At 31.7% G+C, this 14,753-nt stretch overlaps 1 pseudogene; it reads left to right on the top strand.

Moving 5' to 3' along the window:
* The first annotated feature begins 10,442 nt into the window (after window positions 1–10,442).
* LOC129313899 (ERAD-associated E3 ubiquitin-protein ligase HRD1A-like) lies at window positions 10,443–14,730 on the top strand (annotated as a pseudogene).
* Window positions 14,731–14,753: the final 23 nt, after the last annotated feature.

The raw sequence follows: 14,753 nt of genomic DNA, 5'->3' as shown, positions 1-14,753 counted from the left end.
GTAGTGGGAGCAAAAAAGAAGTGAAGAAGAAACTAGAAATCAATCTCTCTCTCTCTCTCTGTCTCTCTCTCGCATTGAAACTTTGAACAGGGAAGCAAAATGAAAGATTGAAAAGTTACAGGGAAGAGGGACAGACAATTCACGAAACCAGTTTCAGTTTTTGGTGCTCGCATAGATAAACAAGAGAGCTAAATCTGTTTAGTTCTGTGGATGATTTAAATCTAATTTTTATAATTAGATTTACAGTTTTCAAATTGATATTTTTTAAATAAAAAATCATTTTTAAAAAGACTGACAGTTAAGAGATTATTTTTATTTAAACTTCTATATTTATTAAAATAAATATTTTAAAAATAAAAGTAAAAAGATATAAATTTAAACCATCTAAATTAAACCTGAATAATTCAAACACCATAAACTCTCAATGTTCATATTTGTGAAGAGCATTGAAACTTATTCTGACAATTTACATGGTTAAGTTATTGGATGATAAAAAATTAAGTAAATGTTTAGATTAAAAAATTTATAACTGAGGTTAAAATTCAACTGAAGTTAAAAAAAATTAGTGAATATAACATGATTTATGTCTGAATAACTTTTTATCAAAACTGAGTTAAATAAATTAAAATTTGTTTAAAAAAATTGATTTAAAAGTCAGTTGAAATATATAATGATAAAAATAAAAATAATTTTTTTGACTAATTAGTAAGTAAAAAAATAGACTTTAAATTACAATTAATAAGTAAAAAATCTTAATATTTGAAGATTTATAATTAAATGAGAAAATTTTAAATATTTAATTATGAAAAAGATAAAAAATAACTATAATGAGTTTAATAAAATATACCTAGATGTGGAAAATTTATTGAAGGAGTTGACATGGTATTATCAAATACTCACATCATAAATATTTACTCAATAAACTTGATAAACTCATTTGGTTATCAATTTTTTTTTGAATTACTAATAATTAGTAAATACAAATAGTCGAACCAGTAATATAATAATTAAATAAAATAATATTTAAATAAAAAATAGGAAAAAACGGTCCAATTGTTCTAAGTCCTGGGTTTTTAACTGAGTCTTCAAGAACCACCTGATTCAAAGTGAACCAAACCGGATTAATTAGAATAAGTCAAATTGTTGAATCAAATCGTTTTCTTCTTCAAGTGACAGTCCAACCGTCTAAGCTAATCCAAATCTAAAAACATTGCTTCCAAATTCTAATAGAAGAAAATTGATGAACAAAAAAAAAAATCAAAAATTGAAGGAGAAGAAGGACAACACATTAGATACATGTTCGTTGATGATCATCTAATCAAACTAGTTGTGATCGCACCAACGAGAGGTACATATTAGATGGCCACCAACAAACGCATATCCGTGGTTGCTGCATATAGAAGAAGAAGAAGTTCTTCAACTTTTGTTTCAAATTCAAATGAAAAGTGAAAAACCAAAGTTGGGTTTAAATAATAGGCCTTTAATTGTATGAAAAGGGTATATGCTGAGGTTTATTCTCTTGGAAGCACATCGATTCTTCTAAATTCTAGTAGTACTTTGTTTTCACGACTCTTCTTCATTTTAGAATATAAAATAATATAAAATGCAAGGAAGGTTTTGTGGCCTAACTTCGTTGGTCACCTTGTCTGTTTGATGATGTTTGGTTTTCATGGACAAACGAAAAAAAAGTCAAATACTTGCGCCACTTGCCACCTTGCTATATGTGCTTTCCAAAGCAATCAGATTCTCTTTAATTTTTTTTTTTTGGCATGAATTTCATGCATCATATTATCCTTGTCTAATAAAAACATACCACATTAAATAATTATAAATATAAATTAATTCTATCATTAATAATGATAGAGAAAAAAGAAAAAATTAAAAAAATACTTTATTTTAAAAAATCATTAAAATAATGAAACATTAAGATTTATTTAATTAAACTAGTACAATATAGTATGTTTTTATTAAATAAAGCATGAACAACATGGTGTATTGAATTCATGCAAGAATTTTTCTCTGTTTCAAGTAATAAAAAATTGTTCATTTTAAAAAATTGACTATATTTATATTATTTTCATGAAGCATAATTCAAATTATATAAGTTAACATTTTCTTAATTTTTTTTCTTGTAAAAAGATATACATTTTTCTCAACATCAAAGTACTTTTTCTTTCTTTTGGGAAAAAAAGAGCAGTACTTCTTTTTCATATTATATCTACAAGTTTATTTGACTTTAATGATTTGTTAAGGGTTAAAGGCTAATTTTATTTTTAAATTATTTTTTAAGAAGCATATCCTACATTATAAGATGGTACAAAATGATTCATAACCGAGCAATATCCTAATGCCTGCTGATCTGGTAACTTCCATTCTAAAACAAACATCCGTTTGTTAACTGATTGTTTGGCTGAAAAAAGTTGACCAATAGTAGAATACCACATGTGGTCCGCTCACTCCTCTTTTGGCCCCTTCCGTCTATTCTGTCCCTGATGTCTCTTCTCACTTTGACGACGCCGGCACCCGATAGCTCGCCGGAATATCAACACCACGAGCAGCTGCATCAGTACATACAAGAGCTGAAGGACCAAATGTCTGGACCCATGCCAAACAACTTCAGATAGAATGCGGTTTGTTAATTTAATTATATTGTAGTCACTGATTTTTCTAATTTCAGATTAACATGGCCCGAAGAAAAATAGGATGGTGGACAAGAAGCAGTGTGGTTTGTCTATAAATCAGAAACTAGGTGCTGGACGTTACAATTCAATTAATTAACACATTATTTTGTATCATCCCTATAAATATATAATAGATGCTCTTCAAAAAATGGTTTAAGAGCAAAACTGGTTTTTAATTCATTTTTTAATAGAATGTTATCAATAGAGTACAATAATAATGTTCAATGCATGTAGCCAATTCCATCTAATGGGATGAGGCTATTTGTTGTTGTTTTTTTAGGATAGTTTTTATAACTTGGCACTTGAATAGAATGCAATGATTTTTTCCCAAATAATGACAAGTAGTTTCTCCATTGTGCTGCTATATATATACATATAATGAAATTTTAGGGAGAGGGGGAGTTGGGATCCCTCGTTGGTGACAATATTTGCAATAAAGTGTTGGTCTGTAATGATGCAACAAAGTATTGCTTTTACATAATTTAACATGTTCAAGTTTGAAATATATGATAAACATATTTGTTTGATATAAACATGCCTCGTTAGTTGAATTTGATGATTTAGAATCACGTTTGAAGGTTATAGATTTCAGTATAAATCAATATGTGTGTGTGTGTAGAAAATCAAATTACTACCACTGCTTTTATATAAGTTGAGCCATTCAAAAATGATTAAAATACAAAAATACCCACAACATATTGTGCGAGAAGTTGGTGATATCCTTAACTCAAATATGGTACAATTTTACTCATCAATCCTAAAAAATATGCAGAACTCCCCAATTCATAATGAAAGTTAAACATCCGTTAAGCACGGACTATGAGTCTCACATATTTTTTACATGTAAATGGGTTAGAGGCAAAAATATTCATCATCTATTTTACTAGTACAATTTTGTCTAAGATCCTAAAAAATTATGCAAAAATCCTCAGTCTAAAACAAAAACATATATTAGTAAACATTGACTATGAATGTTCATGGTTATAAAAACTAAAATTTTATTTGACTCAAAGTGTAAATAAGAAAATACATGTATTTAAATTAAAGATCAATATTTGCTAATAAGTACATTCATCACGAATGGGATATTTTGGCATTGTTTTCAAGATCGATGGGCAAATTTGTACTATGGTGTTCTACTTTGAGGATATTTTTTCCCGTAACCTAATTACACATAGCATAGCATGCGAAACCCAAAGTGAAGATCAGGTCTCTATGACGGATTTGAAATTTTTATATGGAAAAATTAATCATTTAGTCCTTATAATTTTGACTTAGTTATAATTAAATTCTTAAATTTTAACTCGCTATAATTCAATTCTTGAAGTTTTGACTTGGTTGTAATTCAATTCCTAAACTTTGACTCTTATAACTCAATCCTTATATCTTTATTTATTTAAATATTGGTCCTTATAAATTATGTTAAAATTTATTACTAATATTTTAAATTACCAACATCTTTTAATCTTTATAAATATTAAAAGTTTAAGATATTTTTAATCTTTATACTTTTATTTTTTAAAATATAGGAATCAATATTTAAATGGTTAAAACTATAGGGACTGAGTTGCAAGAGGTAAAATTTAAAGACTAAGTTACAACCAGGTTACAATTGAGTTAAGATTATAAAGACTTAATTAAATGAGTCAAAATTTAGAAACTGAGTTACAATTGAGTTAAAACTATAGGGACTAAATAATTAATTTTTCCTTTTACATTTTTTTAAGAATTGCTATGTAAAATTACACTGTACTTGAATTAAAGACATCAATAACTCCTCACAAAATATTAAATGGGTATTTTTGCACTTTAACCCTTAAAAAAACTAGAATTAAAAAGCAAAAATACGCATTAACTTTTTCTCCAAAAGTACCCTATATCCTTTAATGAACAAAGGTGCAAAAATACTTATGAACTTGTTATAATGAATACAATCCTCATTTTGTTAAATTTGACTAATGCCCTTAATGTTGATTGTTTAAAAAAAAAAGGAAGCAAACATAAAGGTAAAAAATACCCATAAATTTTTTCTCTAAGATTTTGATATTCTAAAGTCAATAAAAATTGTGTATGGGTATTCCTTAATTTTATAAAATAGGCCAGCTTTTTCCAACTTATTAAGTTTCATTCTTGGCTATATGGCCTCTTAATAAAGTTAATGAGTATCCACATTCTATTATTATTGATTTTAGAAAACCAGAAACTCCTAAAAAATTTTTAGGTATTTTTACATCTTATATTTGCTTTCTTTTTTTTTTAACAGTTAATATTAATGAACGTTGGTCCAATTTAATAGAATGAATATTGTTGCACTCATTATAGTAAGTTCATAAATATTCTTATACCTTTGTTCACTTAAAGATACTGGGTGCTCATAAAAAAAGGGCGATGGGGATTTTTACCTGTTAATCCAAAAAAAATGTTTTCTTCTTGCTAATATGAAGTGTCACTCAAATTAATATCAATGATTGAATACGCCCCCCAATTAAACAGCAACATAAATAATAGTTGAAAGTTGAAAAAATAAGAAAACATATCTCACACCTTTCATGGCTGACAACAAAATGAAGTAAAAAAATATAGAATATTGTAATGAAGTTTCCAGAATTTTCACTTTTCTCAAATTTAAGAAATCCATTGATCAACTGTTTAAGAGTATAATCTTGACTAAGCATTCATTTACACCATAATGTAGACTGTGTAGTATCACACATTGACATAGAACATTTCCCTAATCAACTAGGTTTATTTTATTTTAAAGTTAATCTCACACTTCAACTGGACTTAAACCCATTAGAGGTTAATGTTGGGACCAAATCCTCTCTGATGACCTTTTTCATGATTAGCATTAAGAAATTCCCAAACTCCATGTTTGCAACTTTAATTTATTTTTTCCTTTTATCATATAGTTATAGTCTTTATTTTTCTATTGTACGATTGGTATAGCCTGCCACCTCTTTTTTTAATTAGTGTATCTCTGTTTTCCTGTATCTACATTAATTTTCTTTACTTTGCATTCTCACATCTAGGTCAACTGTGTTAAGGAAGCTCAGGTTCCCTATGTTTGATTAGAAGTCAAGTTCTTTCACCTTTTTGAGACCCCGTGTCTCTGGCATGTCTCACGACACCACACTCTTGATTGTTTTTAATGAATAGAAATAAAAGAATTAATATATTTTGAAGAAACCTCAATGGGAAGAAACTGAGGCTAGTAACTTATTATCATTGTATATTGCCTATAAGAAACCATTTTAGGAAGAAGTAAGTTACTTTTGTGCTATTTTAATACTTTTGTAGAGAGAAAAATCTGAGAGCTTTACCTAGCCAAGTTATTAAAGTTTCCTTAGGTAGGAAAGTTTAGTTTAGATAGATTAGGCTTTGCTCTTGTAATGCATACTCAATGAATGAAATATTGTGAGTATTCAGATAACTTCTCTCTCTCTCTCTCTCTATGCATTTCTGCCTCTTCTTCTCTTGCTCCCTTTATTCTATTCTTCATCTTCTTCATTTGCCCCTCTTTGTCTATGGTTTTCTTTACTCTCTCCCTCTGTCCAGCACTGTGCAAGTGTGTGTGAGTGTGTTATATCATCCCTAAAGGGGTTTGGAATGGAATAGGATGGTCAAGAGAAGATGACATCATCCCTTTATTAACTTGGGTTGGATTAAGGGAGTATTATGGAATTAATGCTCTGTTTGGTTGGAGAGAAAACAGGAGAGAAAATACATTTTTCCCTATTTAGATGAAGAAAAAAAAGTGAGAGGAAAGAAAACTTGGGAAGAAAATGATATGTGGAACCCATCACATTTTTTTCCTAACTTTTCCCCCCAAATGTGGAGAGATTTTGAGAGTAAATTCTTATTTCCACTATCTACCGTCCCTTCTCCCCCTCTTTTGCCCACTTCAACATATTAATTCCTCACAAACAATCAGATTTTGATCTCGATGAAAATTTGTGTCCTTGGCTTTTTAGAACTAATTTAATTTTAATAATTAATTTTAATATAATTTGATTTGATGATGTTGATTTTAATATAATTAATTTGATTTTAAGAAATAGAAACAAAATTTGCATCTTTAGCTTTCTACATTTTTTAACAACTAATTTGATTTTAAATTAATTTGATGATGTTAATTTTAATATAATTTATTCTTTCAATTTATTTTTACAAAGATAATTACATTAGATATGATATATACTGATATAAGGATATTATAATCATTATAATATTTATTTATTTTTTTCCTCCCCATTTTCTCCTGTCCATCCAAACATAATGAGTGATGACATTTTCTTTCCAATTTTCTCTTCCCTTTGTTTTCTTTCCTCTCATTTTATTTCATCTCAACTTTTTTTTCATCCAAACGGAGGGTTCTTTATCGCACTAGGTCAATGTGGGGGACAACATCTTTAAGATCATTAAGAGAGAGAATTTGACTCGGATGAAACCTAAGGATTCAATCATAACACCCAGCAAGAAGATACATATGCAGATTGTTCATCAACTTTTTAATGCCCCAGGAGTACATTTGACCATACTAAGTCAAATTGAATTACGTGTACAACAAAGGCAATACATATAGGGACTTTCACTTTAATGTTTAGGTGCATGTAAACATTTCTGCTTCGATCAGATGACTAAATAATGAGAATTTCAGCATATTAATCATGATTCCTGTTGATATAAAATTACTTGAGAAGCGGCAAGCTATTGAATTATGGTCTTCACTTCAGGATCTTCTCCAAAGGCACCACATCCCCAGTTTCCAGTAGCAACCCCAATATTATCGTGCTGGTCCATTCTAGGATGACTCTTCTAAGAATGTTTTAATACTTCATCTGCAGAATTTTCTTCAGTTACTTCCATAGATGCCGAGGTGGAAGCATATACCTGTGGATAAAATAAAGAATGTACAAGAAAGCCATAACGATGAGAGATCAATGAGTACCGGAGACAATTTATTGTATCAATGTATCTTAAAGAAATATTCTCATTAAAACATTATAGCTGCTTAAGTCCAGACTGTTCAAAAATTATACATCGAAGGAAAAACCCAACCAGTTCAGAAGAGCATCTGTTCTCTTGCAATATTTCCTGGTATGGCTGACAGTTTGATTGACTCAAAAAATCACGGAATGCCTTACTGACCACTGCAGGAATGAAGGGGCTGCAATCATTTTTTTTTATGGAGCTGAAATTAGTATTTTATTGTCTTTACATTTTGCTAAAAGTGAAAAAGAAGATAATAGTTACCTTGTAGACCACTTTAAACCAAATAATTTTACAGATTGCTACTCTGTTCTTTTAATCAGATGGTTGTTGATTTACTTAATATGTTGAGAAATGTTAAAAGAAAATAATAGAAACGTCCTAGGCCTTCATTTAGGAACTTTCAGTTTCCAGGTTGGAGTGATTCTCAACAACAGTCTAAATTTCATAAGGTTTGTAAATTAAAATTTTATAAACAAAACTTGGTCACTTATTGGGGGCAAAAACACTAGTTTGGCCAACTTGTCCTTATCTAGACCTTACTCAAGATTCATGCTTCAAGAAATTAGTGTTCTCGGACTATCCATCATCCCCAAGTCTCAAGTCACACTCCAATTGATTGACAAAAAGTGTCCCAAACCAATTCCAAATAGTTTCCTGGGAACAATGCAGGACTAACGTTGCGTACTAAACTGCAATTTTGACGGCAGCACAATAGTCTAACATTAGGGTTTAAGGATAATAATATTTGCATATTAGTCCCTTTGTTTGCATGGATGCATCATCCCATATAGCAGAAGTTCATCGAAATCATTATAAACCAAGATTTACAAACCGGAGAAGAAACTTTTCCCTGTATTGTCTCATCCCAGGGCCACGTAATGCATCAATTGCAACAATCTAGGTTTTACATCTTCCAAGTTCATCCAAATCCCATTTATCCATCTAGTCACCAGAAAATCAGAATGAGGAGGCATACCTAAACAAATTAGGACACAGTTGTCATCAGTATTTGAAGACACGACTCGCAATTAAAGAATCTTTAAGTTTGAAAAGTTAAAATCTATTATATTTGGCATCACATCAAATTATTACTTTCATATCTAATTTTATCCCACTGATTGAATGCAAATAACAACACAGAAAGACAGAAATACCAGCAACATATTTTCAGTCTGTTTTATATGCTAGCACAATATACAATAATTGAAGTCACCTTGTTCCCATTTTTCCTCCTATTGAATCAATTTCTCCATTTCTTTCCTTTTCAGCTCCTTTTCTGCCCAGACATAGATCTTTTATACCTCCTTTAAGAATTTCTAAACTTTATTAAAAGCTAACTCTTTACTTCTCTGTTTTTCCTTTTTTAAGGGGAAAAATATAAACATAAAATCTTTCTTCCACATCTATAACCAAAGAATTGAATAGTTTTGAACCTCCCCATTTTACCTTAAAATTCCTTTTCCACAACAAATGTGCTACAATTCTCATCAAAAGGGATAGTCACTCCGTTTTCAGGCTGAACAGGTCAAGGGCTATTGCAGTTAAATCAAACAAATCATCTGGTCTTTCTAAAGCAGGCTCAAACAGGATTCGTATGAAAGCAAAATCACATTTAAGACTTGAAAGGCATGATGGCAACAAATGAATCCGTAAATCATTTCTTAAGATCACACAATGCCTAATGATTTGCCTCAGTATAAAGCATGTTCTAGGGCCTTAAGAATGAGATAGCTTCTACAAATTTAATTACAAAATATTCTCCTAGTAACATGCATTCAAATTATGTTGGGTCAATTAGTGTGCAAAATTGCAGGAAAACAAATTAGACAAAGCATAATTAGCACTGATTGACTGCTAAACATATCCTGATAACTACACTATTTGTTATAGGATATAGACATGATACAACGGGATCACAATCTTAAGCGTGAATCTACAAGACTTCAATCTTATCTAGTACCAGGATCAATTTCTACATGTTGGATCATAAGATCTTATGATTGAGATTGAGATCTCGACAAATGACAAAAAGCCTATTAGCTCCTTGGGGGGGGGGGGGGCGCGTGTATGTGTGTGAACATGCAAAGCATCAAAAGTTCATTATCTCAGAGGAACAAGAATAACAAAAGCCTAATATTTGCAATGTAATTTCATGTATCAGCTCATTGTCATACAAATTTCACAAACTGTTTTTTCGAACCTGCAAATTCTCAAGAATTAACTGTGTATCATCCCAAGTCCTACATTTTCCTTTCGTTTTTTACGCAACTTACCTTGCCATAAAGAAGTTTCTTCCTTCTTTTTGGACGCCGGGGTGGGGGGTGTATATCCATCACATTTAATATGGATACAGCGAGCAATGAATTTCAATTATACGAAGATCTAGATTTTATATTCACTGACTGCTTACCCTGTAAAACTTGAGAACCTTTCCACACCAACAATTTCTAAGGCCTCATTTTCTGCCATTGAAGGCAAGAAGAGCATGCCAACAATCAACTCTGGACTGATCATGAAACAGATTTCCTCTTATATCAGATGATTAAAAAGTTGCATTAAATATCAAAAAGGTGATTTTGTAGAGGGAAAACAAAATGTTTACAAGACAAAAAGAACAATTGTGGAACACATAAACAAGATAGCAGGCATATTTTCATAAAACACAGGACATAAGACTTTTAAGAAAGATGCCAATATTCCAAAATATTCAAGCATAAAACATAATAGATTAGAACATAAGCTTATTATACCTGTACACAGCCTCTACGAAGAGCACCACCACCTAGATACTTATTTGCGAAGTCCATTTCAACAGCTCCACCTAATTGATCCTCTATGTGTCCAGAACTCTGAGTCTATATGCCAAATGAGCACAAGACAAACCAGTGAGATTGATTAGTTCAATCTGACTTTGAATCTAGATTTGAATTTATTCCCCGCGTCATCTGTTCCCTGCGTTGTTGTCAACCCTAGTGTCGGACGCCGTCACCGTTTCTTACTTTGCTTTTAATTTTTTATTTAAATTTGGCTTTGAATCTGGTCATGTAATCGTTTGGATATTGACGATTTTGAATAAAGAATAAAGGTGACCGTTTTGTATTAAGTTAGAACTTCTTTTGTCTATGGGTTTCCAGATGTTGATTAAATGGTTGCTGTTTCTCTGTGTATAGCAAAAATGATGAGGCTACAGTCGTATGCGGGGCTTAGTTTCATTGCAACTCTAGCTGTTACGTATCATGCATTCAACAGCAGAGGTTAATTTTATCCAGCAATGGTTTTTCTGTCAACTTCCAAGATCAACTTGGTACTTCTTCTCAATATGGGTCTGGTCATTATGTGTCTTTTATGGCAATAACAAAGAAGGTATTTCTTGGCACACTCCGAGAGGCAGAGGTTGAGAGGCTTAATGAGCAATCATGGAGGGAGGTTATGGAAATCCTTTTTGCCATCACCATTTTTAGGCAGGATTTCTCTATTACATTCCTTGCTATGGTCACAGCGCTGTTGTTGATCAAAGCTTTACATTGGTTGGCTCAGAAAAGAGTTGAGTATATTGAGACCACTCCTACAGTGCCCTTGTTGTCTCACATTCGAATTGTGTCTTATGGGTTTCCTCCTCCTTCTGGATGGACTGTTTTTATATAGTTCCGTGAAGCATTTGATGCTATCATGGCAGGCTTCAGTTTCCCTCTTTTTTGCTTTTGAGTAAGCCTTCTTCTCTGTATTCTTGCTAAATTAGTTGCCAGTTGCCATATGCTTAATTTGAATTGAAAAATGCTTCACTTTATGTCAATTTTAAAGTTTTTGTATCTACATTAGTTGTGTCAAGATTTGAATGATGTATGGAGATTAAAAAGTATACCATCTTTAGCTGTTGTTAAGCCTAGTTAGTCCTTTTAAATATATAGAAATCCACAATATTCTTGAATTCTTAAATTCTTTGTCTGATAAAAAGCCATTTTACTGTAAGCAACCAATCATTATGTCTAATTGACCTTGGTTATAGGATTATTGATGTCTAGAAGTTATAAACTTCTTCTTTTGTTCTTTGATCAAGATCCTTTTTATGTGGGGAAATATTGGCATAACAAAGAACAAATTATAAGAGAGGAGTATATATCTACAATAATAAAATTATAGTTGGTTGGCTGTGGGAAAAAAAGTGATTGCTGGCATATAGAGTTAACCGGCCAACCATATCTCGATGGTGGTTGGCTTAGTGGATAAGGAATTGGAGGTATGCTCCTTACTTTTAGCAACTTGGTTTCGAACTCTGGGGCAAGTACCAAGGAGAATTTATTCTCTGACATGCACCAAGACAATGTTAAGGGTGCTCCTTTTTGATCACTTGAGGTGAGCCTTAGTCTTGGATTGTATGCATTTTAGCCCAAGGAATTGTTACCTTATCAAATAATAACAAAATAATTGATGATCAGATAAATCATGATTTTTAAATTACTGCATGTTGATATTATTCCTATATATTAATCAAGTTATGTGTCTTTGTGGATCTTATATTAACTAATTAAATTGCATTAAAAAAATTATAAAATGCCTATATATATGAATCACTTCACCTAGTAGGAGTCTATTTATCCTAACATGTGGTTTAACATTTCTGTTTATTCAGTTTAGAAAAGTGCTTTGAATTCTTTAAATAATTTGTCCTGGGGATTTGTCTTTGACACTATCCATTTCTATCTCAGGTAAATGATACTGGCAACAACAACAGTGTCAATTTTTGTAAAATATCTTTTCTACTTTAGCGACATGCTTATGGAAGGACAATGGGAAAGGAAACCAGTCTTCACATTCTACTTGGAACTCATCAGGGATTTGCTTCACTTGTCTATGTATATGTGTTTCTTCCTCGTGATTTTCATGTAAGTGATCAATCTACTCTTATTTTGTATATGCATTGTAGCCCTCATGAATCGTCCTAGAGTGTTTACATGGAGGATCATGCAATTTAAAATTTTTAAGGTTGGAATTGATGTTAATGTTTTGATTTACAGACATGAATGTTGGTTCAAGAATTACACTTTGAAGGTAAATCATGTCTGAAATCAGATAAACTAGTTGCTGGAATTTTTGTGCAGCACAGGCCCTCTGTAAATTATTATTTGGAAATTAATGGGTGAGAGAAAGATATTTAGTTTTTTACAAGGCTGATAGAAATCAATCCTTTAAAATAGTAAGTTCCAGATTGAGTTGCAATGGCACTGAGATTTTCTTTAATGGTAACTTCCTTATTAGCGCTCCCCTACTTTCTAGCAACTGATATATGTCATCTCCATTTCAGATACTTTGAACATTAACCAAGGGAAGGTCCTTCTAAATTACTTAGCTAATTATAATATCATGGAGACTTGGTAGTATGGGATGCCAAGTCCCACATTGAGTAATATGGGATGCTCAATGGGATATATAAATGGGTTGGTTCTCCCACTTTAACAACTAAATTTTGGGGTAGAGCATCTCATCCCACTTAGATACCCATCATAATGTTAGTTAAACTAATTAAACTAATGCTCACTGTGTTTGTCATGGAACTTAGCTTTTATCTTACTGCTATATTATTTGTCCAAAGATATTATATAAGGCTATGGTGACCAGTCACCTCCCACTGTTTTCTTCTATTGTTCTTTAGTAGTGAATGTTATTTTAAAATAGCTTGTCTAGCTTTTGGTTTACTTGTTTGTCCTGTTTTTGTTTTAATTTGACTGCATGTTTAGTCTTCACAGGCTATTTTTTATCTACTAAGTACTAATCTTAAATTGGCTTTGGTAGAAATTATGGTGTGCCTTTACACTTAATATGGGAGCTGTATGAGACATTTAGGAACTTCAAAGTTCATGTTGCTGACTACATACGCTATCGTAAGATTACTTCAAATATGAATGATCGGTTTTCAGATGCAACCCCTGAAGAGCTTAACGCGTTAGTTTCTAAAATATTACTTACACTTGTTTTTGTAGTTAAACTTATACAATAGTATTGATTTTTTAAAATGGGTATGCAGAAGCGATGCTACATATATTATCTGTCGTGAAGAGATGACTACAGCCAAGAAGCTTATATGTGGACATCTTTTTCATGTGCATTGCCTCCGATCATGGTTAGAGGGGCAACATACTTGCCCTACCTGCAGAGCCTTGGTTGTACCGCCTGAAAATGGCGCAACTACTGCTGGAGGGCAGCATGGATCACAGTCAGATCGACAGGGTAACCATATGAGAATAGATACTGTATGCATAGTTTGTTAGCATATTAATGATTTCACTATGCCAAAATTGAAATTATACTATTTCTGAGGAAATAATGCCTTTAGTAACTAAAATGGAAAATGGGAAAAGTGAAGGTGATATAGTTTGATATCGACAGATTAATCCTCTTCAGATACGCCCCTTCCATACAAGAACCAAACATTATCCTATTTAAAGCATGTCAGTTTAGAATTTTTTACTGTACAGACACTTTTTTTAAAGACTAGGATTATTTCTGTCCCATTTTCTTTTATATTTCTATGCGACTTATAAAATGGTGTATTGTGTATGTTGAAGATTGAAATAATTTATTCAACTCTTGAAACCATGTTTTCTCTTTTCTTGGGACAGTCATGTTTTCTTACTTTTTTTTTAACATGGTATCATTTCGAGTTTAACACTACCTGTTTACATATTTATGAAATTATAAAATAACATGAATGAAGTAAAGATTGCAGCTTTGGATGGCGCTGAACTTGATTTAGGCTGGATTATTATAACTTGGAACAGGAACAAGAACGGGAACTAGTACTGGAAACTCATCTCAAGCTGAAGGTGGCAATGGGGTGGCTACTGATAATTTGAGTCGTCATCAAGTTAGACTCCAAACTACCGCTGCCTCAATGTATGAGAAGTCTTACGTATACCCATCACCATCTGCAACTTCTTTAGTATGGTATATCAGTGATTTACCATCCACCTTTCTTTATATACTTAAACAAACTGATCCAGAAACAATGAATTTAACTGAAGACACATTGTGTGCTTGGGTTGTTCTTGTTGAAAAATAGTTAGCAGATGCCGCAAAAGGAAT

Source organism: Prosopis cineraria, unplaced genomic scaffold (genome assembly GCF_029017545.1).
Source record: "Prosopis cineraria cultivar Desert tree isolate PC_DT_omini unplaced genomic scaffold, ASM2901754v1 PC6, whole genome shotgun sequence".
Lineage (NCBI taxonomy): Eukaryota > Viridiplantae > Streptophyta > Magnoliopsida > Fabales > Fabaceae > Prosopis > Prosopis cineraria.
Note: the sequence above shows the minus strand (reverse complement) of the source record. Positions and strands in the feature narration are given on the sequence as shown.